Genomic DNA, 22,227 nt, shown 5'->3' with positions numbered 1-22,227 from the left:
AAAGTCACGCAAGCGTCACCAATCTCTATACAGCCGAATAGCTTACGTTTCAACTGTCATTTTAATTAAAAAGCGCACCTTTGACTAACTTCAAGACTTTCATGTATTTTTATTTAGAAAATTAGAGGGTTATGACGTCGTACGCTATTTATTTATAAATTGAGTATCCCCTGCACGTAAAAACCCGCATACGTCCGCCATAGGACGAAAAATTTTTTAAGCACCATGGGCAAGCCACGCGCAAATACGGTCCCAAGGTACATAAATAATAGTTATTTATGTACCTTGGGCGAGCTACGCGCAAATACAGTTGAGGTGATAAATATTTTCAGCAGGGATATTATAAGGCCGAGGCCCGATAGGGCCGAGGCTTTATTTCCCTGCTGCAAATAATTATCATCTCGACCGTATTCGCGCGTGGCTTGTCCATGATGCTTAAAAAATTTTTCGTCCTATGGCGGACGTATGTGGGTTTTTACGTGCAGGGGATACTCAATTTTTAAATAAATAGCGTACGACGCCATAACCTTCTAATCCTCTGAATAAAAATACATGAAAGTCTTGAAGTTAGTCATAGGTGCGCTTTTTAATTAAACCCGACTAGAAATTACTTTGGGATTACCCAGCGTATACATCTGGACCTGATTGGGTCCCGAAGAGGCACGCCCAATTGGGAAATCTCTATAAGGGCCTAATTAGCCCCCAATTGGGCAATCCCAACGTAAAAATAAAAATTTTTATTCAGTTTTTCCCGATAGGGCCCTGCGTGGGACCTAAATGAGAAATCCCAATGCAAAAATGAATAGTTTCATTCAGTTTTTCCCAATAGGGCTCTATGTGAGATCTAAATGGGAAATCCCAACGTAAAATTAAAAATTTTTATTCCGTTTTTCCCAATAGGGTCCTGTGTGGGACCTAAGAGGGATAACCCAACGGAAAAAAAAAAAAAGTTTCTAAATTTTCCCCAGTGGGATCTGTGTGGGATCTAAGAGGGATAACCCAACGGAAAATAATAATAAAATTGCTAAGTTATCCCGAGTGGGATCGGTGTGGGACCGATGAGGATTTTCCCAACGTAATGTAAATCAGGCATCAATGGATTTTCCTAACTGGGCTCGTAGTAGGATCCAATTGGAATAACCCCAACCTGAGAGTAGATACATGAAGAAATGATCCTTAAATTTAGACAATCGTTTATTTATATCAAAAATCAATCATCCAAAGATCTGTGAGCTTATATTATTACATTATTAGTATGTATTCATTGTAAATTAATTAGAAAAAAAAATTAAAAATTAGCCGTTAAGTATAGAAAAGAATTAGGAAAAAAATTCATCCAACATTGTTGAATAAAAACTACAAAATTTAGCTTTATCAAATTTTACATAACCTTATACTTTGAAAAATTCAATTTTACGATATTAAAAATAAATTGTAAAAAATCGGGATGAATTCGGAGTAAATCTTAATGCAAATTAAAATTTAATCCCATTACTCGGAGTTTTGGAGTAAAGTAATTAAACAATTTGCGTATAGAGTGAATCTGAAGTTTTTTTAGCGGAGTTATTCCAGATTAATTTGGGATCAATTCCAGATTAAATTCAAGTACTCCACAGAAAAAAAGGTTCATTTGAGCCAAGAAAATATTTTTCTTTCTAATTATTTTCTTGAGCGAAAAAAAAAATTTCTTTTGGCACAAGAAATTTCACTTATTCCAATAAAATTAATTTTCTTGCTTATTAAAGAAATAAGTATCTTGATCCAAGAAAATTTATTTAATTTGGGAAAATCTTGTTTTGAGAAAATTCAGCCTCTTGCTCCAAAAAATTCAGTTCTTGATAGAAGTAAATTTTCTTATCTTGAGAAAATTTCTCTCTTGCTCCAAAAAATTAAATATCTCGATAGAAGTAAATTTTCATTAATATTTTTATTGATCAACATGTCAAATAGGAAGATCAAATAATATTGAATCATTCTTTTTTATTCAAAATGTATAATTGCACGCTAAAATAATACAAAATCGGTATCAAATATTTAAGAGAAAAATTTTTTCAAGGCGAGAAAATTTTTTTCTTAGCTGAAGTAGGCGGCACTGCTTCCCTAAAGTATCTAAAATTTTTGATCAAATATAAAAATTTATTGTGTCAAGTATTTATGATAAATTGAATTAAGAAAAAATTACTTCCACCAAGAATAGAATTTCAAGAAAAATTTTTCTTCGGCCAACACAACTTCAGTCTTCCTTCAGTCAAGAAATTTTTCTTTCTGTGTAAGCTTTTAGACTGAAATACATTTCGATGTTGCTGAAACAAGATTCATACTCCAAATTTTTTCTTCTCAGTATAAAAAAAGATTTTAATTGAAGATAATTTTTATTATCAGTATGTAAGAATTCAATTTTAGAAAAATATCCAACTTTTGAGGATTCACATTTACAAAAGAATTTATATTGTAAAAAAATTGAACTTTTTGATAATTAAATTTTTATCCATACAATAAAATTTTAAAAAATAACTTGCGTTTTAAAAAAATTTTAATTTTCAAAAAAAATTTTTTGTGTTGGTATAAGGGGGATTCCAAATTAAATCGGACAGTTTTAAGGAATTTTATTTTTAATTTTTTATTTAATTTATACAAAAATTGTATTTTCACGTCAGTAAAGTGGATAAATAAAAAAAAAAAACAATTTCTTAAAGCTTGTGCATAACATGAATAATGTCTCAGTCAACTGGTAAAGTTCATATATATGAGATAGGAACTTTCCTCATGAGCACTCCTGCTTGGACCAGCGGTAACGTCAAGAACTAAGGACCCAAAGGACGCAAGTTCGAGCCCAACTCATGACAAGGATTTTTTCGATCAACGATTTTAATTCAATTCAAATTAAGTTTACTGATGAGATCTAATATAATATGAGTATCTGATCCTAAATTATTTTTAATCTTTTCGAAAATCATAATATTTTTTCTTCCAAAATTTAGATTAGGTTTTGATGGGGATTTCCCCATTGGGACCTAAGAAGGATTGCCCAATGAGGGCCGCATAGGACTTTGCGTGACATCCCCATGTGGGGTCCCTATTAGGAAACCCAACGAGGGCCCAATAGGTCTTACATTAAAATTTCTAGTCGGGAAATGACAGTTAAAATGTAAGCTAGTCGGCTGTATAGAGATTGGTAACGCATGTCTGGCATTATCCTGGGCTGTATAAAGTTCTATACAGCCTAGTAGATACTGGCGCGTACGCGTATTATAATAATTATTTACAGATTGAGTATCGTCTGCACGTAAAAACCCCCATACGTCCGCCTAGGACGAAAATAACTATTTTGGACTACTACTATCTGAAAATTATGAAGAATCACCTTCTAAACAATATATATTTAGACAATTTGCTAATTAGAACGTTGATGCTATAATTGCGTGTTGTTCATTTTTTATTGTTTACTTTTCTGCAATGCATTACTAAAGTTATTATAATCTATATTTTGCATTTTTTCCACTGGTAAATTTCACATTTTTTCCCATGTTAAATTGACATTTTTTTTAATATAAAATTTTTATTTTCAAATTGATAGATTTTTGTGATGTAAAAATTACATTAAAAAAAATTAACTAGGTCCAAAAAAAAAAAAAAAATTCCTAAACCAAGAAAATAATTCTAAAAAGTTTCATTGTCTTAATTTCGTTCAAAAATATTCTTGAACTGAAAAATTTTTCTTTATTTAAGTAAAATTTGCTTGATTTAAGAAATTTTAATATTAATTTAAGACAATAAAACTTTTCGAAATAATTTTCTTGATTCAAGAATTATTCTCTGAAACAATGTCAATTTTTTTTTTAGTGCACATTTCAAAAAACGTAAATTTGACATCTATCTCTTGACAGGAATAGAACTGTAAGATTTCTCTGTCACTTTGATAGGAATTTCTTCTGCTCTAAAATCAGCTAGTTTGATTATATACCCATTTTTGATATAAAAAACTACTAACTCTAAAATATTTTTGTTTAGATTTCCATCTACAATTAACCGAAATCATGTCATAAACGATAAACAAAACACTATAATTGAATCGATGATAACTTTGTCTAATTACTTACCAATGAAAGTAGACTGATAATAATTGGACAATTATCGAAATGACATAGAACATGACGATGTTTAATTAATTGACATACACGCATACACATACATATATGTATCTATAGATATTTGTATCGATGTAATTTAGTAACAGTTGATATTAATATTATGAGCATAGTTTTGGTAAAGATCGTTAGTGCGAATGCCCGTTGAGAGTCAGTAATAATAGTTTGCAGTTAATTACTTGGATAGTTATACGTGGAGCACATGCTTCGGGTTTCATTGGAATTTAGTGAAAATTGCCAAAGGTACCCACCGAGAGCACCTAACTTTGCTGCTGTTGACAAAGTCAAACACATTGTTACATCATTATATTCTCATTAGCGCGCCTTAATTACTCATAACACCCTCAATCTTTATGATTTAACAAATTTGTGTGTACTTTCATAAATAAATAAATTAATGCGAATAAGTAATGCTCAGCTTTAATTAGTATCGAGTAATTGCAATTACAATTAATAAACCAAATAGGGGACTTGAATATTTCGAATGACAAAGAGAATTGGATTATAAAATATAAAGGCAGATGAGAGCAGAGATTAATATTAAATGGGATTGAGATAACGGGCGAGATTATTCTACCAAAAGAAAATCCATGAGTGAATCGAATAGAATGACTTTTAGAAGATTAAAGTTTTGTAATGGATTTATGTTCAACTATAATCATCATCTTATCTCGGTGATGGTCGTACGGAGAACGAGGCTTTTCTCACCCGTCATTTCCTGCCATTCAATCTCATCAAAGTTACGCTGAAGTACACTCTAATTATAAAATAAATTAATTAGTACGATAATTAATTTATAGGGTAAACTTTTGGTGTTTGATTGTTATTTTTTATCCCAAAGTCTTTCTATAGATTTTTTTTCCGCTAATTTTTCAAATTTAAAAGTTTAATTAATATTTAAGTGATTAATGTTCTCCTCGGAGTGACAGTAATTGGTTGTGAGTATTAAGTGTAACGAGAATAATAATTAACAAAAAAATAATAAAAAAGAACGAGGTAAAAAAAAGTTTTAGCTCGGTAGCTAACGAGAGCCAACGTATTATTGAGTTAAACTTGGCTATAACTATTAGATCTATAAATTGACTGAGTATAATTGAAGCATGCCATTTTACAACGTCTTTGTGAAAATATTTTTTTAACTTTATTTATTTTACGATTAAAATTTTATTTCTGATACGCTAATTGGTGTTTTTTCTTAATTATGCTTTTCTTTTTGCTACGTAAAGTTTATATTTTTTTGGGCTTTAAATATTTGTGAAAGTTTGTTTATGTTTGAAGTTGAGTTTTAATTTTAATTTTAACATTAAGTTAACGTTCGAGTCTTAATTTACTAAAGTTGTTAATAATTTTTTTTTTTATTATAACTTTTAATTAACTATAAAATAATAGAGGGAGAAACTTTTAGTATGAAATTTCGTGGCAAATTAAATTTTCATAATTTGGATTGTAAAATAAGCAGAAATTTGAGTGAACCTCGATTGATGTATCAAGAAAAATTTTGAAAATAAATTATGAAAAATTTACATAAAATCGTTCAAATATAACATTTCAAAATTTTTTTCAAAAATCACAAGGAACAGTAAAAAAAGTTGATGATTTTTTCAACTACTCCAGAACTTTATTAAAAATATTTTTGTAAACTTGAAAAATTTGAAAAAATACGATAAAAATAGTCAGCTATTAAAGTAAAAATTTTTTTCGAATTGAAAATTTTTCAGTGAATACTTAAGAAATAATTCTTTAAGACAAAAATATTTATTACTATACTGTACATTTAAATCTAATATATATATATATATATATATATATATATATATATATATATATATATATATATATATATATATATATATAGCGCGAAAAGAGCGTATATGGAAAAAAAATTTGTCTCTCCAATCAAATTAAGACGGTAAGAAATTTTTAAATTTACCGTAAAAATAAAACTTTTATCAAACAAGGCCCTTATTTATGTAAGGATTGTAAAAAAATCTCTAAACATGATAATCAACTATTAATGTTATAAGATAAAAGCCCCAATTATTGACGGGGGTCTAAATATTGACACCCTAAATTATTTTTAAATATATTAAATTATCTGTAATAAGAATAACGATCAAATAAATTTTTATTAAGTTCTAATTAATTAAAAATTGAAAAAATCACATTCAGTTCAAAATATTAAATATTAATTATTAAAAAATAAAGTTAGCACCAGTTCATCAAATCAGCTTACGAGCGTCTATTTTCTTGACAACTTTGGTTAGAAAAGCATTTTTTTTAACTGCCGAGTTTAAATTAATTTTTTCATGTAATTATATGATCTATTTTTTTTTTAATTAACAATATATGAAATATTTATAAAATTAAATAATCGAAATTAATTGTATGCTTTATGATATTTAAATAATGGGAGTCAATAACTAGTTCATAATTTTTATGGTGAATCCCATATTGACAGCCAGTCGACAGCGCTGTGACGCCTTTTTTAAGTATAAAATACGTTATATACGCGATTATATTCAAGGCTTTTAACTGTCAAATAACTCGGCGTGTTTTAGTGTTAAATAAGTTTTTAAATAAATTGTTATATTTTTCATAATAATTATTCATTCATAGAAATTATTATTAATTAACTTTAATAATATTGATTACTTTATATCAAGTTTTTGATAAATAACAATATAACCAAATGATTCGACGCATGTGCAGTAGGGGTGTCAATAATTAGGTTTACGGTACGTCAATAATTAGATCAATCAGTTTTTTAACCCGTCAATAATTGGTGTATCCAGATCATATATTTAATTATTTAAAATTAATTAGTAAATATCACTGATTATCATTTAAAACAAAAAATTGATTAGTTAAAACATTACTGAAGACATTACCACAAACAAAATTCATCGATATTTATATTTGACTGCTTAAAAAAAATGAAATCATAACTTTATCTCTTATAGCGTCAATAATTGGGGCTTTTACCTTATATAATTAATTGGTTAGTCACAAAATTAAAAAATTTCATGAAAGCTAATATCAAAAGCTCTTGAATAATTTCAGGTGAACTAAAAATATGAAATTAAAAAATAATAAAACAGAAAAAAGTTTCACAACTTAGAGGAAGGAAAATAAATAAGATAAATAGTCTGAAGAAAATGTAGGTAATTTATTTATTCACTAAAAATATTAAACGATGCAGAAAGATTTCACAATACAATTTATCTCAGGTCTTATTCAAGAGCGCGTTATCTAACATTTCAAGCATTGGATTTAGTGGCTTTATTCTCACTACATAAATTTTCATTTGAATGACAGACAGTGGCATGTGAAAACTTCTATCTGTCAGTGAATATATCAAGCTTATACACTAAGTAAATACGCCGCGTATATTAAATTTATACAACAGAAAACCTAGCAAAGTTTAAGGTAAAAATTTAGCATTAAACAAAAACTGCTCAATATTGATTAATCCATCTCACTGCTCGGTATCAATAGAAACATTGATTTAGATCCGGAAATTATGCTCGAGAACAATAACAGAGTGCATTGTTAAAACGTGTAACAGTGATTGTGATGTCTGGTGTCAATCGATTATTAATGCTTTAGAAATGCATTGAAAGCGCCAGAGTATCTTTATTTTATCTTGGTTGATAATTTTACAAGGTACGAGAAGCATAGATACTATCTCGTCCCATTTCCTATCTCAGCCCACCGGCTAACGTATACTGTCTCGGGCTTAAAGAGGCGTCTCGTACTCGGAAGTTCACCGTCGGGGTAACGATGTTGCGGCGTTTCCGGTTAGAACGAAGCTTTGTTCGACGCGCCGGAAACGGATACCGCTCATCAGGGACCATCAGCTTCTCTAACAATGCATTCCCATCTTCAACTTTTTCCTTTTTACTCTTTGTACCGTCGTCCACTCACTTCGTTCGCAGACAACAAAACACTATAATAAAAAATAGAAAAGAAAATGTAACAACTGCACGTTCGTAATCATCGGTATCGTCATTCTCAGGCTATTAATTACAGTCTGGCACTTAATTATTTCGTTCTTTGTCCTCTTTAGTCATCGGGAATCCAGAGCTTTGACAAATTTTTGCTTTTGTTTGTGCGTAGACAACACTGAGACTAAAGAATTTTATTAAAAAAAAAAAAAAAAAATGTATATGCAGAACTAGTAATTTTTTTGAATTACAAAGTTTTATTCTTCTTTTATTGAATAAAAGACATTTTTTAGTAAGACTGATGTTAGATAAAAATTTTTATTTTGAGATATTAAGTTTAACTACATATTTATCAAAAATTTCTCTCAAAAATTTAAACCCATCAATCGTTCAGCAAGTTACCAACTATCAAAAATCAAATGTTTAACATTAATTTAAGCTAAATGAAAAAGTAGAATTTTTTGTTTACAAAATTGTATGACTGGGCTATCCTACTGGGTATATAACTGCATCGCTAGCTAACTTAGTTGCAAAATGGAGTTAAATTAAGTCCAATTACTCAATTTTTTTTCTTACAAATTCGTTACTTTTTTTTTTTGCTATTTTTTATTTTTTGTTTACCTATCCCGGGTAAAAAAGATTATATATAATTATATATGAAAAATGGCCCTATATAATTATATAGAATTAGATATAATTATATAGAATTATATATAATTATTTCTATAAAAATAAAAAAAAATTCGGCGTGCGCGGGGATCGCACCGGGGACCTGACGCTTGAAAGGCTGACGCGCTGCCTGTTGACCTACGAGACTTACTTGTAGAGTAGAGTTTGAAATAACTACAAGTAATGCAAATCGTATACATAATCAATTTTTATAAGTTAACTTAATTAATACAGTTCCTATTATTTCATCCACAAAAAATACTGTAAATTAATACATTATTAATCATTAGAGTAGCAGACTCTGAGATAAAAAAAATTATATACAATTGTATATGATTCATATATAATTATATATGATTTCCGTATAGTTGCACTGATAGAAGGATTTGTTTTTATTTAATAAGCTTTATTGAATGTTAATAAATGATTTATGAGCTGTAATAGAGTTCGGTATATTACAATAAACGTTATTATAATGTAATATAATTAATGCAAATAATTTATAAAGATGATTTTTGTTTATAAGCAATCTTCATATCATATTACATTGCAAGTAAAACAAATTCACTCAACAAAATATTTATTAACTTTTAATAAATATTTGTTAAATATTAATAAATATTTATTAACTATTAATAAATGTACTTTCCTCCAAAATAAATATTTGTTAAATGTTAAAAAAAATTTATTAAAATTTAATAAATTAAATAATTGTCTTCAAACAAATTAAATTTCTAATAGTTAATAAATCCTTTTATCAGTTTATGTACGAAATATATATAATTTTATATAATCATATATAATTTCATGTAATTGTATATAATAATGTTTGTAACTTTTGTAAAATTCTATAGAATTATATGAAATTATATATGATTATATATAATTATATGTAATTGTATATGATTATATATGATTATAAAAAATGCTGCATCTAATTATATATTATTGTATATAATCATATATAATTATATGCAATTATATATAATTATTAAAAAATACTGCATCCAATTATATATTATTATATATAATTATATGTAAGTAATATATAATTATATATAAGTAATATATAATAACATATAAGTATATATATTTATATATAAATTTTTTTACCCGGGTACTCGAATAATTATAAAGGGATTGATGCAATCCGAATTTGTTATTTAATTTTTTTTTGGTTATCTTGTCATTGAAAAAATAATTTTAATAACAATTACTTTGTAAAAATTATTAACCCTGTTAATGGCTACGGCTGTTGAGTTTGGTTGTTTATAAATAAATAAATAAATAAATGACAACAAAGTATCGATAAACGTTCGTATTAGTTATTAATTATTTTGTTTAATATAATTAAAACATAGTGATTAATTTTTTAACATTGTAAAAACACAACATACAGAAAAAGACTGCCATTTTAACCGAAAAAATAATTCTGACAGCCTGGGCCGAACCTGGATATTTTACTACGTGCCAAGTGTCTCAGTTAAGCTATCCGAGACATAGCCCGTAATAATTATTTGTTTATCTAACGTGGCATTTTAAAAAGATTGATAGAATCAAAACATAATTTAGGGTTATTATCAATCTATAGAAATTTCTATAGACTTACATCTGAGTAAAAACAGATAAATAAAATATTAATAATTGTAAAATCATTCACATATTTTAAAACGTCTTAAATTTCGGATACATTTTTTCATAAGCTATTTCTCAAGAAAAGATTTAATAAAATAACATCAATTTTTGGAATTAGATTGAAATCTTTTTTATTTTTGAAATTGAGCCGTCAGAATGCCTTACTCTGGTAACTTTTAGCCCCGTTTTTCTCAATAATCACGTCACTATTAAATTGGATCTTTCACGGTGAATTTATTCATGCAGATGGAGTGTGAGAACGCGAAAAAAAAATATAAGAGAAATAAAGCACCTTAGGGAAAATTGAAACTAAATTTTTTGTCAAGTGAGAACACGCTGAGTAACGAAAGCGAGCACAGATTGTCTATTACCGGGTCCTGTTCAGAGTTCGGAGTTTTGGGGATGCGGGATGCTGGGATAGAGCCTTAGGTTTTGGATTGGATGCGAACAATGGCAGCAGAGAGCAGATAGGAGCAAATTTGAGCATGCGATCCTCAAGAAAATAAGTTTTTAAGCTCCCAGGCTGGCAGGTTGTTTTCGGTGTTAGTACAGAGGCCCGGAATCCGGAGGGTAAAATTTAATTAAAATTTAATTCGTGGAGGCTTCGACTCTAATCCGTCGGCGGGAGTATAGACAAGCATTCGTGCGTGATCATCCTTCATTCTCGAGTTTCATTTGCTCAGTGGAATAGTAGACTAGTCGGTCAGACGAATTCAAACTCTAACTCGGATTCGGATAGAATGAGGCGATAGAGACGGAGAAGGAGAATAAGAGTAAAGATGCTGATGCTGATGCTGATGGCAAAGGGTCCGTCGATCGAGTCGGGATTACTGCTAAAAGCGTACAAATCCTCGTCGGTACGTCATCAGCCGGTGCTCCTGGCTCCTGGTCCAAGGACTCTGCAGGAAGAAGGAAATAGAGTTTCGAGGTAGACTGCCCCTTACAAAACCGTTAACGTTCACCCTAAAGGCAGGATCTGGGTATTGGGTCTACTGAGATGTACTGAGGGGAAAATCCTGGATGGTTTTTTTAGTTTTGCTACTTGTCATGTGCAGTTTAGATGATGTTTTAGTTTTACTTTGTTGTTGCGGAATATAGAACGCTGCAGGTAATCGAGATTAGTTATTGGATATAATAAAGAAAGTTCATTAGACTATAGATTAATAAAAAAAACTTTTTATAAAGAAAACGTCAGACAAGTTGTGGTAACGAATTATTATGAATACCATATGGTTGCATAGGAATGACAAATCATAAGTTGCAATAAGTAATTTAAGTATTATATTAAAAACAGAGTTTCTTTATTGCACATGGAAGAACAGATAAACTTAATTCAAGGTGAAAATTTTTGAATCAAGTTAAATTTATTTAACCCAAGAAAAATTTCTCGGCTTAAGAATTTTTTTGCTTAAGAACATCTAGGACAGATGAATATTTAAATTTTGAACAAACTGGGACGGTTTTTGATCAAGTAATTATTGAATAAAAATCATTTAACTTGTCAGGAGTACGTAAATAATAGTCCTTCGTAAATTGATTCTTTTATTTTTAAATTTAATCATTGAAAAAAAATAACTAAATGATAAATAAATAGGTTATTGCGAACTCAGCGAGCTCAAAATATCATATAAATTATATTTTGAGCTCAAAAATCTCAAAAACGTCCTAAGAACAATTTTAAGCGCCCAGGTATGGAATTAGCGGGAAGTTGCAGGGATGACCTTTAGGGTGAACCGTTTTACTAATTTTTTTAAGCAGTGTTTAGAGTATTTACAGTCAGTCTGATAACTTCCTTCAGTGCATTTTACATGTGTTTCAAATGAACAAACCGATATATTCAATTGGCATTTGTTGTCACTGGTCTAGACTGAATTACTGACATTAGACTGTACTACATGTTCTTAATGTTAATTGTTAAAAATAAGAGAGCGCGATAAATTTATTTATGGTTTAATTTATAATTTCTTTATTAAAAATAACGAGGAACGATAATATCATATGATTTTTCTATTTAACTTATTTATAAAGATTGTTTCAGATTTATTTCTTCATAATTTTAACCAAAGTATTTTTTGCTAATAATTTTTTGACTCTTCTAATAGTTATTAACAGTTGTGAATAATTGTTTTTAACGTTAAAATTGCTATAAATTAAATAAACTTAAGGTAATTTTTAGGTTGTTAGATGTCACGTGGGAATTTTCTATAGTAAATTTAGAAGGTAGTTGCATAGTTTGTGACGTGGCAGCGCGGCGCTGTATACCTCTGTAGGTCTATAGACTGTATGATATAGTCAGAACTAATTGAACAGTCATAGAGTGAACAACGTGTCTGCTTCAAATTACTTTCTTCCTGAATTTTATTCAAATCACCACATTTTTTATTATTTTTATCGCTAATTTAATCTCGCTTAAGTGTTTATTGTATTTGAATTATAAATAAATTGTAAATTTGTTTGTTTATTAATTAAATTTTTTTTAATCGTGTGAAATAGTTATAAGTATAAAAATCTAAGTGTATCTTAACCTTTTTTCCTACCACGTGTTTATTAATAATTAATTTATTTTTTGAATATTTTATTTTTATAATAATGGAGAACTTCAACCTCAAGTCTTTTAACAACAAAATAATAAAGTCCATCATGTCAATGGAAAAATAAATTGACATAATCAAAAAGCCGCCAACTCCAGGAAAAACGATTTTGGAATACTTCCCGGAGGATTATGTCAAGTTTAACCAGCCTCTTCCCTTTCGAGAGCTATTTGTACCCGAGCAGGAAGAAGAACCTCAGCAGGAGAAGCCCGTAGACAAAGCAGAAGAACAAAATATTCCAGAGCAACCTGTGAGGCTAGACCGGACGGCTCAGAGGTACAACTTTAGTGTTTTACCACGAGACAGCCGCCCTATTGCCATTCCAAAATTTTGGAATGTCAATAGAGGAGTGTTTTTTGAGAACAGTAAAATTAATAGGACCCAGGCCAATACAAAAAGAATGCTTCGAGAAGAACCAGCTCATATTCCGGACCCGATGGAAGACAGGCTGAAAGGAGTGCTAGAGCGTTTGAAGAGTCGCTTGAAGGAGATGAACCCGGGGAAGAGGAAACCCCAAGTCATCGACATAATCCAGCCTGCCCCAAAGAAACGAAAGGGTAAGAAATAAATTAATTAACATGTTTTTCTTTTCAAGTTATTTTTAAGCTTTAGTTTTAATTAATCTAATATAATTTTATCTTTATTATTTTTATTTTATTATTTTATGTTAGTTTAAGGATTTAATTATAGTCATTGAATATTATGGTGGAGGGTATATAAATTTAAGACTAGTATTAAGGAATTAAATGCCGACCGGGTGGTTGGCCTTTAGTGACATTTCTTTTTTGTGATATTGCTTTGATATTATCCAATAAAGAAATGTTTCTATTGGACATCCCCATTAAGGCATTCCTGGAGTTATCACATTTTAAAAATTTGAATTTTTTTATTAATCTTATACCTCTATTAGTGTAAATTACATGTGTTTCAAATAAACAAAGCGATATATTCAATTGGAATTTGTTTTCACTGGTCCACTGATAGAAGGATTTGTTTATATTTAATAAGCTTTATATTATTAACTGTTATTAAATGATTTTTCAACATCATAGGATTTAATAAATATTAATTAACAGTTAATAAATTATTTAATAAATACCATTTATTAATGGTTAATGAATATTTGTTAACTGTTATCAAATATTTATTTAAAATAAAAATCAAAAATAGCAATTTTCTTTTTGACACTTTTATAATCTTATACCTGGAATACATGATAATAATGAAATTCACTAAATAAATTAGCGTTTTTAATACTTAAAAATATAACAGATAATTATTAGCTGTGATAGAATTTTGTATTTTACAACAAACGTTATCATAATGTAATATAATTAATGCAAATAATTTATAAAGATGATTTTTGTTTATAAGCAATTCTCATATCATATGACATTGCAAGCGAAACAATTTCACTCAACAAAATATCTATTACTTGTTAATAAATATTTGTTAACTATTAATAAATACTTTGTTCTAAAAATTCAAACTTCAATTGATCCAAAAACTTTATTATTATGTAACCCTACATTTTTTGTTACAACATTAAACTGTAAATAGTAATTGTTATTGACATGACTTAAAAAAGTGTATTGAATACTAACTTAAAAAAAAAAACTGCGACAAATAAAATCGAGTTCGATCAAAACGGGTGAAAAGTAATACACGTACAAAGAATGTCAGAAAAATAGAATTTCTCTAGATAAATAAACGTGATTTTTTTGAAGATGTGGCATCAGAAAAATTGACATAGCTGCTTTGAATAAGATTGTTTTTTATTCGAGTTCCTTTCGTCTGTAGGTGTAAAAAACAAAATAAAAAATTTGTTTGAGACACGCGAAGAAAATGGAAAAGAAGTTGGTGACACCAAGGTGTACCTTGTCTGCTCGCATCCTTCTTTCTCATTAAATTTTCTTTCTCACCTTTCTTCCATAAGGACGCACGTCCGCATAAAAGTACACCTTTTCCGTGACTCACTCATTCGCCGAAGCACTTCAGCCGATCTAGAGAACGCTCGTTCACTCATACCATAGCTGTAGTTATAGTTATAGTGTACCTCCATCTTAAATTTTTTTTCTCCCCATCGCTATATTCATTTTCCGCGCTCTCCATTTTACGCGACGCTCTCTTTTTACTTGGCTTGGCTTCTTTCGCATTTCGCAACCCGCGATAGGGAAAATGGAAAATATTTCCAGGCTCCGCCGGGAATGCTTTATGGAACTTAATAAATACGGGATGAATCTTCTTGCACACCAAGCGACCTATACTAAGGGTACCAGTCGAGTCCAAGTGCCCGAGTAAAAGATAAATATCAAATGTATAAAAGACCGAAAAGAGCTTTTTTAATTTCGTGAATGTCGAAAAAAAATACAGTGAAAATTTTCGAAGAAATTAATAATTTTTTTTGTCTTTTTTATCTTTAACAACTACTAAACTAATTTTTGAATAATAAAACATGTTAATTGACGTACAAATTTCTAGAAAAAATAAAAAATTATAATTTTTCTTCTAATTCCGTACATAGCCATATGTGATCAGATAAACTCATATCAAACAATTTTTTCACGGGCAATGAGGATAAATGTTTTGTCATTAAAAATGGCCGTCTTGGATCCGATAAATAAAAATAGTTAGATACGTAAACAACTCGAACAATAGGTATCTAATATAAAAAAATATGTGAAGGTAAAAATTTTACGATTGTATGATACTTTTACTTTTTTATTTTTCTGGAATAGGAGTCTTTATGTCGCATGGAGCTATCCTCGAATAATATTCGGACGGCAGAATGACACATCACGAATTCGATCAAATTTCACGGCCCGGATATTACTGGATGCGAATGGACTCATCCCTAGAAATATGTTATAAATGAATTTTCTTCAATAGAAATATGAGATTGTAAAACTTTTTTGATTCTGAATTCTTTTTTCTCATTTCTATTTTTTCAACAGAGCTAAATTACGTCATTTTCGGGTTTTAATTTAGATTACTGATCGGTGTACAAAATCCAGTGAAATAGATATCTGGCTTCTTTGAATAAATTTCTGTAATATTACACCTTGTAATTAGTAAGACTATGAATAAAAGTCATATGAACGTTTTAAATTAATAAAAAAAAAAAAAATTATTCCATAAAATGAATATCTTTGCTATTAAACTTCGCCCGCCTTCGGCGTCAAAAATAAGAATATTTTATTTTCTATTCAAGGTTGCTTGAAAATCGATCAAATTTATTTTTTTCTGTTTAAAAAAATATTAATGACTTTAGATTTATATTTTATCAAAAAACAATAAATTTGTGTTTTATCATAGACAATATTGTATGAAAAAAACTTGATTTATACGGAGCTGTCAAAATATTTTTAGTGAGACAGTATGGACGGATGAAAATATGAAAAAACCATGTGTATGAATTTATAAATTACTATTTCGTCTAATGCATTGAAAATTGAAATGTTGCCGTTAAATAACGGTTGGTTTTTAGTTTTCATTATTTATTTTTTCTTAAAGAAATTATAAATATTTATTGTTGTAATAACTGCGATAATGTCCAATGGAAGGAAAAAAGTAATGATTATTATCTTGTAGAAACAATCTACAAAGAGTGATTTTATTTCCCGTACTTTAAAATGAGATTAAGGAATAATGATAGAGGAATTTTTAAGAGGTTCCAACTCGTGACTAGCACGATAACTAAAAAACTCTTTTTCAACTTCACAAACTGAGATTTAAATCTTGTTATTTTAACTATTAAGTTAATAAATTTGTTTATTTTTTCTTCTTTGTATTTAAATTCTTAGTGAGTAGAATATCGGTATCTTGATTAAATAAAATATGTTGCGCATTTAAATAGTAATTTTTCAGTGAAAACAATTCCCCAGAGTTATAAGAATAAGAAATAATGTTATATTATTAAATTAACAGAAAAATTCATGGTATAAAATCAGAGCTAAATAAATATTACATAGATAAGATTTTATGTTTTAACAATGAGTGAGTTTCCTACTCCGGATGTTACATCCTTCAGTTGTTTTCTTTGGACCTTCTTCCCTCTTAAATAATATCCGGAAAGTTATTTTATCTTTTTTCTCTACACCGACTATACATAGCCGTATAAGTTCTAATAAAAAATATCTATCACGTACATAAACAAGCAACTTCCATAAAATAAAAACTGCATATTGGTTTTCGCTAAAATTTTAAGGTAATTTGGGCTCCAAATGACTTCAACTTGACCCCATATTTTTTTATATTCATTCGAAAGATTATGATTTAATACATCTATAGAAAAAAAATGAGATTTTTTTACCACACCGTTTAAGAGATATAAATAATTAAAGTTTTGCAAAATACACGGTCTCTTATGAGTGTCCTTGTTCAATAATTCCGGAAATGGAGGATTTATAAAAATCGGACAACTTGACCCAATAAAAACTTTCCAATAGATAGAACAATGTTTCATACATATTCCATCAAAATTTGATAACGATTTGCTACATAGTTTTAATTTAATTAATTTTTTAATATCAAAAATTGGTTTCTATCTTTGTTGTTTGTCAGGGGACATTACTCCCCATATTTATTAGGGAAAAAATGGTGACTTCTCAGTGCGCGGCAAATTTGAAATTGAAATATAATCATAAAGTTTTTGCATTAAAAATAAATTGTTATTAAACATACATTAAAAGTTCACGTAAATTATAGCAGATTTAATATATTAAAGTGATATTTGCAAATTTAAACAATAAATGAACACTGTGAGCAACTGTTTTAAGTACCGACCTTACATAACCTATAACACCTATAACAGTTGTTATTGTTTTGTGACAGCCCAGTACTTGTCAATTGATATTTTAATAGTTATATTATTATAATTATTTGACCATAATTATGAATTGAATTTAATCAATTAAATTCTGATTAGAAATAATTTTATATTTTATACTATTTTTCGAGTGATCTCTTGCAAAAAAGAAAAAAAAATATCTATTAATTTGACTTCGGAATGCGACGATCAAACTACCTTAATACTCAAGTCATTTTATAAAATGAAATTTTTTTTCTAGCTAATCAAAAAATGAGTTTTTTGTTCAAGATACACACGGGTTATAAAGTTTAGTAAAGATAACTATGAAATCTGGTGTGGGATGATATTTTAAATGACCAAAAAAAACTTCCTTTTTGAAAGCTGATTTTCGTTAAACAACAGATGAAAAATTAAAAAAAAATAAAAAACAGCTAAATTTCGTAGTTGTCTCAAAAATCACAGAGAATTTCATTCATTTAAAATTGTAGAATATAAGATTTTCCACAAATATGATACAAAAAATTTTTCAACCGACTATTGGATTAAATAATAGAGTTTGCTTAAGCTGTATCAAAAAATTACTGTCAATGATTAAAAGTGTCGGGTCTTTTATATATATAAATATAAAAATCGTTTACACGGAAAAGTATTTCTGCAAGAACTCATGAAGATCTATCATAATGGGATAAGAGATTTTTGGACAAAATAATTTTTTTTCAGAAAAATTTATTTTGCAATACGAAACAAAATTAGAAAACATGAAGAAAATCATAAATAATAAAAAGAAAATCATAAACAATTTTAGTCAACATAAAAAAGTTTTTTTCCTTTTTGAAATAATTTTATAGATAGTTAAATACTTCTTAGTATTAAATAAGAAAAAAATTTTTGATTTTGATTTATTGTTTTCCAACAATTAAATAAACAATTAAGTTTGTTAATGAACAATCGATGAAAATCAAAATTTTTTTGTATTAATTATTTTTTTTTCAGTGTGAAGTATTACAACCATCTAAGGTTCTAGAAAATGACATATTACTTGTTGAAAAAACTCGTTAATTAATATCAACTGTTTTTAAAGAAATTTCAATGAAAATGTTATACATCGATATTACGATTGTAACTGCTGACATTGTAGAAAAAAAAAAAATTCTGGAAGTTTGTTTAGTTAACATTGTCACCCTTACATCGCAATACTTAATATATCGCAACAACCACTTTCAATAGTAAACTAATCTGATTATTTTTCCTACAAAGTAATGAACCTCAAATTCGCAAATATTTCATGCTTTCACAAAAGACTCCCAAGAAATGTTTTTAATAGCTTGTTGTAATTGCCTCGCATTTGTGTACTTTCTGTAGAGTGTACCATTTACTATAATATAATTTTTGTGCTGCTTCTACATTGTCATATTCTTTTGTTGTCTTCTAGTTTTTAACCAAAAATCATGGTGAGTAGAAGAAAGTTTCTGTTTGTTGATAGAAAATTTTATCGAGAAATTAAAATATTTATTTGTTAATTCATTTTGATAAAAATTTTTATAAAAAAATGCAGGAAAAAATAATTGTTGTTAATATTAATAAATTCAAATTAATTAAATCAAAAAATTTAATAAATCACATTAATTTAAAAAAAATTTCTTGTAACAGACGAAAAACAAATTAGATGATTATGGAAGAAATAGTTCTTAGAAATATATTTTTTTTTTTATGAATAAATAGATAAATCATAAGCTTGAAAAATCCCGTTACGAAGCTAACATTTTGACCGAGTTTAGATATTAAAAGCTTACATTATAGTCTATGGGTCTGTTAGCTAACAATAAAATTAGCTTATTGAATATAACAAGAGATGAAATAAAATAAAATAAAAAGAGGAAAAAACATATCAAAAGTTGAGAACCATTAGAGCTTGACGGCAGTTTATTACTACAGAGAGACGATACAGGAGGAAGGTAAAAGCGCCGCCTGGCACAGGCCACTTGGACGGCAAACAGTTGGGGTTGGCACGACAACTTCCCCTCGACACACAGCCGTCCCTCTTTTCTCGTCTTTTATTTTTCCCGTACAACTATTTTTACAAAACGCCTCATCCCTGCTTCCTTTACTCTTTGCTTGTTTATTACCACACGAAATACCGTCAAGTTTCCCGTCCGATCACTCCCGGCAACATATTTTTATCACTCTCTTATTCTCGCTATATTCTTATTTGTCGATGGTTCATGAATTTTTCATCAATCTAATCCACTACATCATCTGATAAATAAATGAATAAATATCTTATAACTATTTTATATGATACATTACTATACCATGTGCTTTCATCCACAATCTCAAAGAAATTACGACCCGTGAAAAATTTTATGATATGGTTAGATAAGGCAAATTTTCATATCTGCTCTTGTATGGCCTGATATGACCACGTATGGGCATATATATGAGAAAAAAAAATAGTTTACTATAATTTTTTATTTTTTTTTAAAATGTATACGTCAATTAACATATTTTATTTATAAAAAACTGGCTTAGTAATTGATAAAACCAAAACCAAGGTCAGATATACTGCCTGAAGAAACTTAAAAATTATTTTTATCTTACAACTGATGACTTCAAATTGAACTCTCTGATGAGGAAGAGATTTAGCGATGATGCGCTATCTGTCGGAGATTTGTAAAACTATCTTTGGTCGAAACATTATATATGGCCATATCAGGCCTAATATGCTCATGTGTACACTAATAGAAGGATTTATTTGGATTAAAAATATTTGTTATTAACAAATCATTTATTAGAGACCATTTTTTAGTATTAAACAAATATTTCTTAGTATTTAAATGATTTGTTTGTATTTAATAAATCTGATATTCATTTATTAAATATTAATAAATATTTTTAAATACTAAGAAATATTTGTTCAGGACTAATAAGTGGTTTCTAATAAATGATTTGTTAAATATCAACAAATATCATTTTTTAATTATAAACAAATCTCTTCTCATCAGTGTGGACATAAAAAAATTTGATATGTCAGTATATAGCATGCACCTTGCTTACTAACTGTTACTATTGGTAAATGGTACCGTGTAAAAGTGCTGCTCTGTCCCAAAACCTAGTTTGAGTGAAGTTAAATTTTAACCCCAGAATGGCAAGTACGTCAAATGTCATAAGAATACATGACCTGGTTTGAGTAGTGCTGTTTTCGACCACGAGGTGGTGTCTTGCAATTGCCACTTACCAATTAAAAAATAAGCGTGTAAAATTCGTGAGTAGAATTTAACATTCTCATGAGTTGATTTTAACACAGACTAGAATATGCAATTCTACACACTAGAGTGTAATATTCGATACTCAAATTCTCTTTACACTTCATTACACAATTTGATCGAAAAATTTTTACTGTGTAATGAAATAATGGAAAATGCCAAATTTGTTTTGGTCTATATTTTTTAGCTTTAAGAAAAAATTTTTTCAGAATAAAAATTACACAATTGTATCAACACAATTTTACATTTATTTGTCAATTTATTGCTTCAGAAATTAAATATTTTATACTTTCTCTAATATATGAAATTTAAAAATTTTCGAAATTATTGATTTTCAGTCAAATTTGTAAAATATGAAGCTTTTACTTCCAAACCTCTAAAATTTTAACATCCCTAAAATCTATTTTTAGAAATTTTGGTAATTTTGGCCGGAAATTCGAAGCTTTCAATATCATATGGAAAGTTAGAAAAAGTTTTTTACAAACATACTTTTGGTTTTAAAAATTATTTTTGAAGCTAAATGGGCGTATCTAAAAATAGTTTTATTTCTCATTGCTCATTTTCCAAAAGTCTATATATGGACCTATTTGAAAATGTTTTTACGGGAAGTTACAAATAAAAAATTACATAAGAGTAATTTAAAACAAATACAAAATATTGCAGGGTTGCCAAAACATTTCTCAGAGAATCTCCAGTGAAATTAAGTCTCTATACCGCGTGGCACGGTCAGGGTCGCATATTCGTCGTTTCTGCCCTTTTAGCGTCAGCATCAGAATCAGCATCAGCTTGGAATCCTGGGCTTCGCTCTGCCAAATACACTATTTTGCCACAGCTCCCTCCACGTTATACCATATCCTACGTGAATTAGACAGCAGTCTCACGGGTTTGCATCCAAGCTGAGTGCTGTGAATAATAGCGTACAGTACCTTACCTAGCATATAGCTTATATCAGAACGAGTAGGAGTAATGAGTCGTAATATTAGTGCTAGTAGAATAAAATGGGAAAGTCCTCTGGGGAATTAGCGTAGTTCACAATCGTATCTCCCTCGGGGGATTCTGACGGAGAGCCAAGCTGAAGCATATTGCGCCATATCTATGTACAGTTATTCATATAAATATATGAAGGTTTGTGTATGTGTATGTAGAGGATAATAGTAATGGTGAGGA

At 28.6% G+C, this 22,227-nt stretch overlaps 1 protein-coding gene and 1 long non-coding RNA gene across 3 annotated transcripts in view; one reads left to right on the top strand and one right to left on the bottom strand.

The window, feature by feature from the left end:
- Positions 1–22,227, bottom strand: part of LOC123268622 (lachesin-like) — a 311,927-nt gene that overhangs the window by 137,213 nt on the left and 152,487 nt on the right. The window lies entirely within an intron of this gene.
- LOC123268623 overlaps positions 18,635–22,227 on the top strand; it is a 23,608-nt gene continuing 20,015 nt past the window's right edge. The window contains exon 1 of the long non-coding RNA XR_006510266.1: positions 18,635–18,648. This is a non-coding gene — a long non-coding RNA (uncharacterized LOC123268623). The remainder of the gene's footprint in view (positions 18,649–22,227) is intronic.

The sequence above is a fragment of the Cotesia glomerata genome, linkage group LG7 (genome assembly GCF_020080835.1).
Source record: "Cotesia glomerata isolate CgM1 linkage group LG7, MPM_Cglom_v2.3, whole genome shotgun sequence".
Lineage (NCBI taxonomy): Eukaryota > Metazoa > Arthropoda > Insecta > Hymenoptera > Braconidae > Cotesia > Cotesia glomerata.
The sequence above is the reverse complement of the archived record's forward strand: the minus strand, read 5'-3'. Positions and strand labels throughout refer to the sequence as shown.